This window comes from Corvus moneduloides, chromosome 1 (assembly GCF_009650955.1).
Source record: "Corvus moneduloides isolate bCorMon1 chromosome 1, bCorMon1.pri, whole genome shotgun sequence".
Classification (NCBI taxonomy): Eukaryota; Metazoa; Chordata; class Aves; order Passeriformes; family Corvidae; genus Corvus; species Corvus moneduloides.
The window spans coordinates 143,724,450-143,737,488 of NC_045476.1; the positions used below are offsets into that span (position 1 = coordinate 143,724,450).

The following is a 13,039-nucleotide window of genomic DNA, read 5'->3' on the forward strand; positions in this document are numbered from 1 at the left end:
GAAACACAGCAGGTGTGTTAGTGCTTCTTTTGTTAGCAGTGTTTATCAACTGGTGTCCTCTTAAACCCATGACTTAGTGAAGCTTTAAAATTACTTAGTCCATAAACTAAGAGTTTTGCTTGAATGAAAACTGCATATTTTAAATGCATATACTTCAGTCACTTTTAAACGGCCTTTAAATGTTCTCACAATTCTTCCCCACTCAAAATCCCAACCCAAATGCCAAGTATCCACTTAGTATCACAAAATATAAAGCTGTAAACAGGCACAGGACTTTATAAACATCTGTATTTTATTCCAGAATTCTGTTTTTTACATGCAGTGTTATAATCATAATAAAGGACTATGAGGTTAATGAGCTGGGGAAGAAGCAGCTGGTCAGAATTACTTCCCTTAATTACTAGAAAAGATGATGTAAAATCCTCTAGGTTTCTTTTCTCTTCCCGGTACAGAAACACCATAGTATGCTTGCTGTTATGTTCACCCCTTGGTTTTAGAACTGGCACCTCTCCAGCCTCAGCACAGAGATACAGCTCTGAGATATCTGGATTAGCAAATGATTTGTTTAGATAGTGCTATGGTTACATGGTAGGGACCCCATAGGGCCCCAACATGTGGTGTCAGGCAGAAAATTTAAAATTGCAGGGCGTATCTAAAGCATAGCTATAAGTAAGTGTTCCTTTTAATGTTTCATTACTTAGAACTCTATTCACTTATTTTCTTACTCTTTTTATCTGATTGCATTTCTTTTTATTAGTTTTAATAGTCTGACTTGTGCACGAATAAAAGCAGGAAAACTTGATCTAAATAGTTTTTACAGGTATGTTTTTTGCTGATCTGGAAATATGACGCAAGAGCACATACCACTCTTTTGGAGCACATCCCCAAAAGATCTGCTTAGAAAATTAGTATTCTGAAGACAACATGATATACTGTTAGCCATCTGCAGTAATACTTGCTTTGTAAATAAACTCCGTGTTCTGATAATGCTTGTGCAGATGTTTTATACAGTTTACTTAACACTTTTTTTGCTAAAAATCTTAAATGAGGTTTGCAAAATCATGAAGCTGCAGTGTTGAGCTTACTGTCAAAATAATACGAAAGGTTATGTGTTTCTGTTTATTTGTAACATCTCTAGCAGAAGACACTGTAAAAATGTGAAAGCTGGTTTCACTTAAAAATCAGTTTTTCAAGACAACATATTTAAAAACTCCCACTGTGACCTAAATGTATGACAGCAGCTTTCTACACTTCTCCTAGTTAAGAGATGCAGTTTTATAATTTTCCCTACCTGTGTTTTTCCAGTGCCCATATTGGCGAAGTTTATGTACTTTTAAAACACAATAGTAATTTTTTAAAGTAACTAGACAGTGCAGTTTATATTATGAAGGAAGAGAACCATTCATTCAAGCCCAAAAGTGAAAGTAAAATTCCTGTTCTCCATCTAGCTAAGCATTTAAAAGATTGATTTAATTAAACAAAATTTTGGATTTATTAATCAAAATGTATGGAATCAATTAAAATTTACCTTGTTTCAATTTTTGTAAAAAGCTTAGCAGAGGTGGAAGAGGTTAAAAATTGATTTGAAAATAAGTATGTTTACATAATACAATGAATGCTATAATACATATTATCCATAGTTAATATAATACAGATTTTCTATAGTTCAAAAATATTAGTTAGCCTGTCTTAGATCCACATGAGTGGCATTCATAACACCATGTCTTAACACCATGTAAAAATGCCTTTTTCAGCTTAAAAGAAAACTAGGTTATATAGTAGTTTTTTCAGTTTTTTGCATGCATCATGTTTAGCACTTCTGAATCTTTATAAACATTTATCTTAACAGCTGACCTTAATTGTATGTTCCAAATTCACAAAATAATGGTATTGAGAAGAATAGCTTCTACATCAACTAAATGATTATTTTGTAAAAATAGTAAATGTCAAATAACCATCTCCCCCGTTCACTGCTGGTAGAAATTAACTGCACAAACTTTGGCTTTGTTTGCAGTTTTGCGCATTAATTTCTGATATGAAAAAACAAAGTTACTTTTTCTGCTGGCTGCGTTGGAGGCTCACAGAATTGTTTCAGGAAAAGAAAAAAGCAATTTTTATAATAAACTAGTTTGGCAATCTGGATATCTTTTAGGATATTCTGAATGTTATCATTCTTTTTTTTTTTAAAAAACAATATGTCAGGACGCATGTAATGTAGACACGTAGTTTTGTATTTAATGTAGACATGACTGAATCTGGGATTAATAGTCTGATAATTGTCTATTTTTAGATTTTGTTTCTTTACAAGAAGATTATACAAAGGAAAGCTATTCATTCTGATGAGTTTACTAGCATCCCAGATGAATGTTAGAGAAGTTACAGACAAAACTCCAAGTGAGGAATCCAGACTGTGCTCTATGCACTGAATATGTTCATAGGTAAATTCAATCAGAATTCTGGAGAATTTCACAATATGCAGCAACAGGGCGTTTTTTTTCTTGGTATTTATGCTGTGTGGGCATTTTTCAGTTAATAGTACACTGTATATCTTGAAAAGAACCTCCAATATGTCATGTAGTTAACTTGAAATCTTCTTTCTGAAATCTCTTGACACTGCAACACATTGTCAAGACTTTTTGAAGCTGGCTCCCCTGTTGTAGGTGTGAATAGAATTATTTCTGCATTTGGGATGTCAGTTAGTCCTTGCCTGTTCATGTCTTGGTACAACCATTTCAGTGTACGTGGAGATGCTTGTCTGTCCTCTCTCCTTTCTTATGTGCAGGTTTCGTAAGTTGATGGAGGAGTTTTGGTTTTACATGATAGGTGTAATTCTATCAAAGTGCTACTGTAAATCTCAAAATCAAATTATCTTTAATGGACTTGTGGGATTTCATTCAAATTTGGAATGAAGTTAATATGATATTAATAAGTGTACCTCTAAAATGTAAATGGCCTTATTTATGTAAACTGAGTACACATTTGATGAAATATCTTTTTAATGTGTGTCTGCTGTAATTCACAAATACTTTTGAAAGCATTGCCTATTCAGATAGCAACTGCAAAAAGGACCAAGATTGACTGTCCTTTAGGAAATTTGCCCATTTTATGTTCATGGTATGTAAGACTAGTATATCTTTCCCACTGAGTAACCAAGCACTACAGATTTTATATTTTTCAAAGTTGTTGTTTGTTTTAAAGAAAACATTTGCTTTCAACTTGAGCCCTGTGTATCAAGTTTCTGTTGAAGTGCACATATTAAAAAAAGAAAAGAAAAAAAAGTTTATGGCTGAACTGCTCGTGTAACTTTACCTACCTTGCAGTGTCATGACTTCAACAGTATACAAACTGTGGCTATTTTTATTCAGGCTCATTGTTTGGCCACTCATTTATATGCTATTTATTTCAGTCTTGAATCACTGGTATAGAGCATAAAGTCTTAAGCAATAGAAAGGAATATATTAATTAATTAGGACTTCCTATTTGGAAGATATATAGTTTTTTGTTCTTCCTTTACTTACATTACTGCTACAGAAAAGCATAACCTTATGTGGAATTTCTACTGTAAATCTTGCTTGCCTTTCTAAATTACTTTTGTTTTCCTCAGCCTCTGTGCCTGTGGGTGCATTGTTAATTGAGCACCTCAGAAATTACGTGGAATCATCTATGTGTTCTCTGTTGCCTCTGAGAAGCTGTAATGTTTAAGAAAAAAGGAAACAGAAACCACAACTGTATATTGTTCAAATTACTTTTAAAAGGAGGCACATGAGGCATCTACTGCTGAAAACGTTTCAGTTTTATAACTTAAAGTGAAAGACCAGTTGGTATCCATAGTCACAACATTACAAATGTTCAACTGCTAAAGAAGGAATGAAAATAGCTCCCTTGGTGCCCTGTTGCCATAGGGGAAGAATCCTGTTGCAATTCCCAGAAGCATACTGCAGTAAGAAATTGCAAAATACAGTTTTGGCAGATGATAGTGAGGTGTTTGTAAATGCAGAAGCTGAACTGTATTAAGAAGCTTCTTGGCAGTTTTCGGCGAATTTGCTGGTTTTAGTTTAAAATCCATATTTTAAAAGTATATAACTGAAGGTTGTATTGAAAATCACTTAGAAGGAGATATATTGAGGCATTTCTCATTTTAACTAGATTATTAGTTCCCAATCCTCCTATAATGTTGTGTCATAGTCAAAGAAAAGGTGTGGTAGCACTCTACCAATCCAGCCATAGAGAGAGGGAGGATGCAATTCTTTTACCAGTGTGGTTATGTATATTGTGGTGCACAGTTAACTGCCTAAAGGTCATAGAAATAATAATCTGTAAATGTAGTAAAGCTTCGCTCTGCTGTTTTTCATAGTAGAAAACTTGAGAGAGATTATTAGGCATTCTCACAGCTTAGGTAAGAATAATACATTTGGGTCATGACTGATATTATTCTCTGCATTCATAGAGGTGATGGTATGTAGTCCTCTCTTCCCTGCTGGCTCTTGGGTGATATCAAGTATTTCAGCAAATACCTATTTCCCCTGATTTCAGAGCCTTGGAGCAGACCTCAGCTATTTTCTGCCTATTATATCTGATATAGATATATAGTCTATATATAGAATGGTTCTGAATGACTAATTCTTTCAAACCTAGCCTATTTAAGATAGCTTTGAGACATCTGCTCTGTCAAAATATTATTCCCCTCACTCACTTGCAAGAGGTCTCTGTCCATTGACACGTTTTCTCAGTGGCTTGCCTCTCCATGGCCTTTCGGCCTTCAGCTGAAGCTCTCTATGCAGAAATTTGCATGGACTTTGGAGGGGTTTTTTAATAAGCTGTTTTGCAGAATTGTCTACAGTGATTAGAATTTATTTGTTGCATACATGGAGACTCTGGTATCTTCATCAGTAACGTCTGTGTAAACTGCCTGTAAAGTGCAGCTTCTGTTGGTACTTCAGAATTGCATTCACACATACCTAGAATAATGCAACGATAAAAACCTACAAATAATATTGCCTTTAGAAGAGGTTCTGGCATTGCAGCTTGTCTCTGAGGTCCACATCCAGGTGGTTTGGAATGGAGATTTTCAAAACCCATTTGCTTTGAGTTGACTACAGTAAATAGGCAATCATTTAAAAATGATGAAAAGAAAATCATTTAACCAGTACATGTGTATACTTTTTATTTCTGTGCTTTCTGCTCTGGGATTTGGAGAATGTATAATGCATTTGGCATGGAGCATTCAGGATAAATACTGAATAAATGGTATTGTGAAACAGAAGTTTGCAGGTTTGAATGCTTAAAACTGAACCTTTTGGCTGACTGGAGCTGGGTGCAGTTTTCAGAGAATTTGCTGGTTTTAGTTTAAAATCCATATTTCAGTTCTCTGTACACAATGCATTTATGCAGTGGCATAGAGGATATTTTCTGTTTATTGTGTGTTCCTTCCTTCCTACTGAACGTTGATCTAACACTTTCCTAGAATAAAAAGAAATGTTGTTTTCTTAGGCAAAGTAGTCAGCTCAGTTATCATTTACATGTGAAGATATGAGGCAACAATACCAGTAGGAAAAGTGTGTTTATCTGTATTGAGTCAGGTGGGATATTTGGGAGTTCTTGCGTCAGCACTGTTTGTGGTTACTCTGGATAACTGAGCAGAGCTGGTCACCACATTGATGTTTGGCTTGGGCAGCTCAGGTCCCTGCAAGGCTCTGCCTTTTTCCGTAGTGAAAATTACCATGTTTGCCTATGCCTGTTTCTTTTCTCCTAAATAATTCACCCTATCTCAGACCAGTGACAGGACTTGAGGAAATGGCAGGAAGCTGAGGCGGGGTGGGGGGAGTTAGAGTAGATATCAGGAAAAGATTCTTCACCCAGAGGGTGGTTGGGCACTGGAACAGCTCCCCAGGGAAGTGGTCACAGCACCAAGCCTGACAGAGTTTAAGAAGTGTCTGGACAATGTTCTCACCTGCATGATGTGATTCTTGGGGTGTCGTGTGCCAGTCAGGAGTTGGATTTGATGATCCTTGTGGGTCCCTTCCAGCTCAGCATGTTCTGTGATTTATTTATTTAATTTTCTCTCTTATCCCTTCTAGATAGACTAGTTTCTTTAAAAACCTATGATTAAACAATGTGTGCAATTTTTGTAGGGTAGATTACATAACTAAATCTGCTTTGTACTTGTTGATTCTCTAGAACACCAGGTTGGAGCCATAGTATTTCTTATTTTATCACTGAAGTTTTCACAATTTTTTTGCAGAATAGAATATCATCCAAAAGTAATACTAGACTCCTGAGATTAGAAAAAGAGATTTGTTGCTTGACTCCTCTGATTTCTAGTTTCAGTCCATTAAATAAAGGAATTAGCAAAATTCTTGATAAAACATCCATATGAAGATTTTGTTTCGAATCTTCTTGAGAATGTGTGTTTTCAGTAGTTCATTAATTCCTTGGAATGACTGTGTTTTACGAGTGAGACTAAAAATCTTTGTAACATGAAAAAATGGCCACAACAGCCTTTAAAATGGGACTGAGGAGGTCTCAGCCAGGGCAAACAAAAAATTAGGAAAATTGCCACATAGTTGCTTCAGAGCTTCAAACAACTTCTTTCTTTAATGGAATGTAGTCTCCTCATGATCCATAGGAGTAACTGTAAGTGGTACTTCTTCCATACAGAGAATCGAAAGGAACAGCCTTGACATTGCAACATGTATCTGAATTCATTTGTCAGAGAGCTAAATAAGCTAAAATTCTCAAGCCTTTGTTAGCATTTTGAAAACCTGGTCAGGAATGATCAAGTCTAAGGACTGAGAGTGAGATTGACCATCAGATTTATAATAGGGACTAGTAGATAGTTTTCTAGTGGAACTTCAGGAAGAAAAGACAAAGGGATCAGATTTTGGTAGAAACCTTTGTAAACTGCTAGTTTGTGTTACTGAGTTTGTGAATACCTGCTTTCATAGCACGGTGTCCATTAACAGCCTCTGCTTTGAGTCAGTTTGGGCCACCCTGCAGTGTCTGACTGGAAACAGCTCTCTGGGCAACTCAGATGTTATATTTCTCCATATTCTTTTATGAATAAAACAAACTGTTCTAAACACTTCATATTTTCAAAAGCATTCAGATTTTCTTTACTTGCTGACAGTATGGTTTTGAAGTCCTTATAGTATATCCTTGCTTTCTGTCTGTTTAGTCCTTTCTGTCAGTTGAATTTAGAGTTCCTCACTTTCCTTTTATTTACAGAATAGTAAGTGTGATGGTTAAATATATAAACAGGACCTAAAAGTGAACAGGAGGAAATGATACTTAAAGGAGACATTCTTGCAATAAAACCGTAGAATTAAAGAAGAGGCGCTATGCAGCTCAGCATAGGAACATTGCCATTACATTTTCATAGAGATGATTCAGTAATCATTTAAATTAAGCTGATATTTTTGTATACTACAGCTGCCTACACATTTTCTTTTTTTCTTGATCTTTACTGCCTATTAAACCGTTTCCCTGAATCCACATCACCATATTCTCTAAAGGAAATTAAAGTTTTGCTCAAATGATTTTGGAAAACAAAGTAGCCTTTCAGGATAACTTTTTTTTTTGTTTCAAAAACACGCAGCACACAAGTTAAATATTAATATTCTAGCATTTTTGTGAAAACTTTCATCTCGGCATGTCACAAAGTTTTTAGTCAGTAAGAAAGACAAAATGCTAAATGGACTTAGTTCCATTCTTAACATCAAGATCATAAGAAATAACTGAAGGTTGTTGTCCATACCTTGATGTGATATGGCTTGCTTCAGATTGTTTTGCAGAAATATGTCTTCTTGTACATTGAAAAATGATGCCTTACATACAGCGCTTTGTGTTAACCAGTGTATCCAGGAGTTTTGTGTTTTGCCTCATTATGTTTTATCTTTGAGTATACTTCTATATCATAATTCTATTATTCAGCATTTGTGCACATTTGAGTATATATATAGACAAAGACAGGATATTGTTTTCTTTAAAAGATGATGCCTTATCAGAACATTCAACTGAAATTAGGCCTGTCTGGTTTAGTTATGATTAACGCAAGATGGACTTCTACATTTATTTTTTTCTATTAGCTACAGTAGGCACTTAGCTGTGGCACATAATTTTAACATCTGAAGTTTATCTCTGGGTCCTGCTGTGTGATTTAATAATTGCAGTTCTCTGCTTTACTTTCTCTATTTTTGAAATAAAAATAATTATGTTGACCTCTTCGTTTTAAAAGTTGTTTTCTGCTATAAGCCTCAGTAGGAGTTAGAAGGTCACAATAGCCATAGAAGTACATTCTTACTGAAAGTTTCTGAATATCAAAAGCTATTTTAATTTAAAAAAATAAAAAATAGTGCTAAAATATCGTGGGGTATGTATTCTTGGGCAAAGAATAACTTGTATGAGGGAACTGTGATATTACACACCAAAGTGCCTTAGTTTATGGGAAAGTGTTAGCCCACTACTTTCGTTTTAGTGAAATATTCTAATATTGGTCTAAGCAACTAAACTAATTGATCTCAGAGTTATTTTAAGCACTTGATGAATGTAAAACTCTGTGCAAGTACAGTAGACTTGGAGTTTTTTTCTGAGATAAAATTGGGATAATGTTTACATCTGTAGGCATTCAAGTCAACCTTGATTAGAGACATGCAGACATATGCTTCAATAGTTAGGCAAAATGTATTAACTTACTGTAGCAGCTATAATGTAAAAATAATTTTTCACAGTCACATAAACTTTGATGAGGCTTGAAGTATCTGTTTCGGTTGTCTGACTCAGCAAGTCAGGATGAAATGCAGGACAGTGTCTCTTAGATAAGCTGATTATTTTGCAAGCTGATTGTTTTGCAAGACAATCGTATTGACTTTGCCCTTGGTGTTCCAAACTAGACCAAAGTTGTTTGATTATTTTTATGCTGTGTAACTGCAATTTCTAAATCTTCAGCTGTCATTCTTCATTTTGGGATGTTACTGAAAATGGCTGTCGTGCCACAGGATAACTAATTGTTAAAGCTTGTTTGGAATGTGGGTAAGTGAGCCACAGCAGTACTGGCAGTGAGCAGAGTAGTAAAGAAGAGTCTTTTTCCCTTAAGATATTTTCACATTTAGGGATTTACAATGCATCTGCTTTGAGTCAGCTAGCAGAAAGAATTAGTTACCTATATAGTTTTATAAAATAGAACTCTTCACTTAGGTGTCAGATCGGCATTTTTACAGTATGCCTTAGTGAAAATGCCCTTCAAAACAGTAAGAAAAAAAGTAAAAAAAAAAACTTTCTTCTTTCAGGTATCATTTAAAATAAAGAGATACTAAATTAATGTTGCTAACTCAACCTGTTAGCATCTACGTATCATTCATGTGTCCTGAGACATTTAGGAGTCATGAGTGCTCAGTGCTAAAATAATTCATGGTGCAGTTTATATAGCAAGATGATGTAATATTTTTTAAATTAGTTACAAAAAATATACAAAGCTTGTCAGAATTAGGTGTTATTGTGGGTCATTCAATTTGTTCATATTTGTGATCCCTCCGTTACAGAAAATGTACATCATCTCAAACTTGAGTTTCCTGTACAGGTTTTTCAGTTCATTTTATAGGGGGATTTCTGAAATGCCTTGCTGAAAGTTTTTACTGGAAATAACATGAAGGTGTGTTTGGATACTGCTTACCCACAGAGCAGAATTTGGAAAAAAATCTGCCAGGGGGGTCCTTTACTGTTGCAAAAATTCATTTTCAGGTGCATAAATCACAAGAATATTTATTGTCTGTTCTTCCTAGTAATTTTTTTCCTCCAAATTGCTAGGAGTGACTCAGTAATGCAGTTTACTCTTTCACAAGGTTTGTGCATCTCCAAAAAGCATTTTTTGCCAAGGGTTGCCGCCTCCCTTCTCCTTCCCAAAGTGCTCATTCACTTCCACATTCCTCTTTCACTGTCCTGCTTCCTTCATCCTTTTCTTGTGTCTCTTTGATATTTGAGGCCCTTTCCTGTTCTTTAGTGATGACTGAGCATTCCTCATCTCCACAACTCTACTGCTGAACTCTTCTGTATTTCATCTATCCTGTCTTTACCTCTACCCTCTGTTCTTTCCAGCTGTGTCCTCAGGGTGGGTGCCCTCTTCCACCTCACCAGAAGTGTACCACATTCCCTTTTTTCACCACTTGTCTTTTTCCCCCGAGTTTCTATGGAGAGAGCCCCAGGCTAGTGACCCCTCTCCTCCCTGCTTTTCCAGCAGCTTATGCTCAGCACTCCAAGTGGGAGGAGGTGGCAGCAGAGCCAACCCAAGCAGGAGGCCCCAGTTATCTTCTGCAGGCTCCCATCCCTCGGGAAGGAAAGTGCTGTTGTTGCAGCTGTCATCATCCAAGGAGTCTCGTCAGGAAGCTCATCCACAGGATGAGAGTGCCAAGCATTGCTGTGCTTTGCTGCCTTCTGTTCGTCGTCCTCCTCTGCCTGCCTGCAGCCTCCCCATCTTTTGTTCCTTCAGGAGAGAGTGGGAATTAGTGAAGGAAGGAAATTATTTGCCCAAGCTGAGCCTGGCAAATGACACCATGACTCAGGAAATTCTCAAACATTAAAGATTACACGGTGTTGGGTCCATACTTGTTTTTCAAATCTGTTACTAGATAGATGTAATAGATAACTCTGGCCAGAACTGAGAACTGGAAAGGAAACCCTAGTATGCTATGGGACTAAGGTCTGTTTTTTTCTGAAATGTAAATTTAATTAAAAGGAGAAAAGGGGAGGGGAAGAAAAGAAAGTTCTCCACAATCTTAATGAAATCCAGGGAACTCAAGCATTGCATTTTGACGGAAACAGAATAGCAATTAATTTTTTTTTTAGGCATATGAGGAGTCTGTTGCCAGCTTCAAGCTTGATCCTCAAATCAGTGAGAGCTTCTTTAAAAACTGGGGAGGATTCTTATTTCTTGGCATGAAAACAGGAGGCAAATCTGAGAAACTTTTTTTACTAGGTATTGATTTTGAAGAAAGCTGTTACACAGAAAACAACTTTACATAGGTGATTAAACTGCCCTTAAATACGGTGGCTGAGTAGCAAACACAGCAGTAAATTTCAGTAATTTAGTGTGACAGAAGTAGCTTAGGAAGCTGAAGTTACCTGACAGTCAAATTGAAAGACAAATTTTGTAGCTGCTTATCTGAGTACTTCTACTGGGTTTTTTTGTTTGCTTGTTTTTATTTTTTTTTATATCCCAGATACAAGCTATCAAAAGGCAACTGGAAAAATGTTTACTCTTTGTGCGGCCTTACTGAAGAATTTTATGGGATTGTGCTAGTGTTGACTTAATTGAAGGGAAAAGAGAGTTTCAGTTCAAAGCTTGACTTAATTGTATTGAACTTCCTAGTTGTAGCTATTTTTTTTCAGTAATCAAGAAACTATGTTAAGTTATTAGAAAGTTGTGCTACAGTAACACTGTATTTTTCTTTTCAGATGTCTGCTAGAAATGCAGGATTTTCTGTTGACTTTGCCTGTAGGCTGACTTTATGCTGCACTCATTGGGAGGTCTGTCTCCCACTTGTCATATCACATATATATTAAACCTTTCATTAAGTACTGCTGACAACAGGCGATGTCTCTTCAAGATGCAGGACTCTTTTACTTTGGCATATAAGTATCTTATAAAAGATAATGATTGTAGCATATATTTTATCAATCCTCTGTTGCCTTCTGCTTCCTTTTTCTGGTTTCCTGCACATCCTGCCACAATGGATCTGCTCTTACTTGTGTGTTACCCCTTCATGCTTGACATTGGCTTTTTCTTTAACTGCAGATTTATTTCTAAGGTTTATTACTGACATTTAAAACCTTCAGCTCACATGGACTAGTCTGTGTATAGGAGTTCCTCACAGTGTGTGTTCCAGCTCCAAGCCTGTGCTAGGCAGATGATTTATCTTTGTGTACTTCTTGATGGCCATTTTCCCATTGTGCTTATCAGGCTTTGCTTGTGTCACCCCAGGTTGGTGGGTCCTCTGCCACTTGGAATTCAGCTGGTTTTAAAATTTTTTTATATACAATAAACTCATAACTTACATTTTTAAAATTAATTTCCCATTTATAATTTTTCTGATGTGTCTTTTGAGGCACATGTTTTTACTGTTTTTTGGAAAGTACATTGAATTGTGTGTCAAGCTTTCTGAATGTATTTGAATTTATTATTAAATTCAGATTGCTGCATAATTACATTATATACCATAGAGTAAATGTAGTATATATTGCTTTAGGAACTATGATTCTTGGTATTATAGAACTACTGTAATTCTGTGGAATTTGGTGTTGGGATCTTCTAGTAACCAGGATTTAGTTTTAAATTTATTTTGTTATTTATTTAATTATTTCATTTATTAATTTGTAGTAAAATTGCAAAGCTTATGTGAAAAGATAACTGCCTACTACTACTTGCCTCACTTCTTCAATAGAAGAATTCTTCTGAATTGTACAGCTCTGTAATTATGTTCTGCTGCAATAGATACATTATCATTATTATACACTATTAGAAAAAAAGCCTCACCAATGTATCATCAGATTTTTAATGCAGGTTTAATGGAGATAGTGCTTCATAAATTAGGTTTTAGTGTGCATGGTTTGATGTATATGCTAATGTTTTTGGGTACTGAGATAGTTTTTCTCCTTTTTTGAGCCTTAACATTTTCCATGTAAGTTTTTCTTCACAAATGTAAGGAAACTAGAAGTTTACTTTTAAGAAATAAAGTAGCCCTGTCTTGTCCTAGGTCTTAGAAGGTGAGATTTAAAGAAAATAAGATGTATATAATAAAGCTTAGGAAAATCCTAAGAGCTCACAGTACAGAAGCTGCCAGTGTTGTCAGAGTTAAAAAATTTGCCTTATTTTGCCTAACTCATCCTCTAAAAAATATTCACGACCATTATTACATGAAAAATGTTTGTCCTGAGCTTTGGACAGAGCACTAGTGTAAAGTAGGCTTGCCTTTATTAAAAGAACTCACTGTCCTAGACCATGGGGTTTTTTTAATTGAGGTTGTGGGGAGTCATGCATTATATTCTTCCC

The 13,039-nt window shown here is 35.7% G+C and overlaps 1 protein-coding gene across 7 annotated transcripts in view; it reads left to right on the forward strand.

The window, feature by feature from the left end:
* The window catches only part of VPS13B (vacuolar protein sorting 13 homolog B), a 436,966-nt gene that overhangs the window by 185,084 nt on the left and 238,843 nt on the right, over positions 1–13,039 (forward strand). The window lies entirely within an intron of this gene.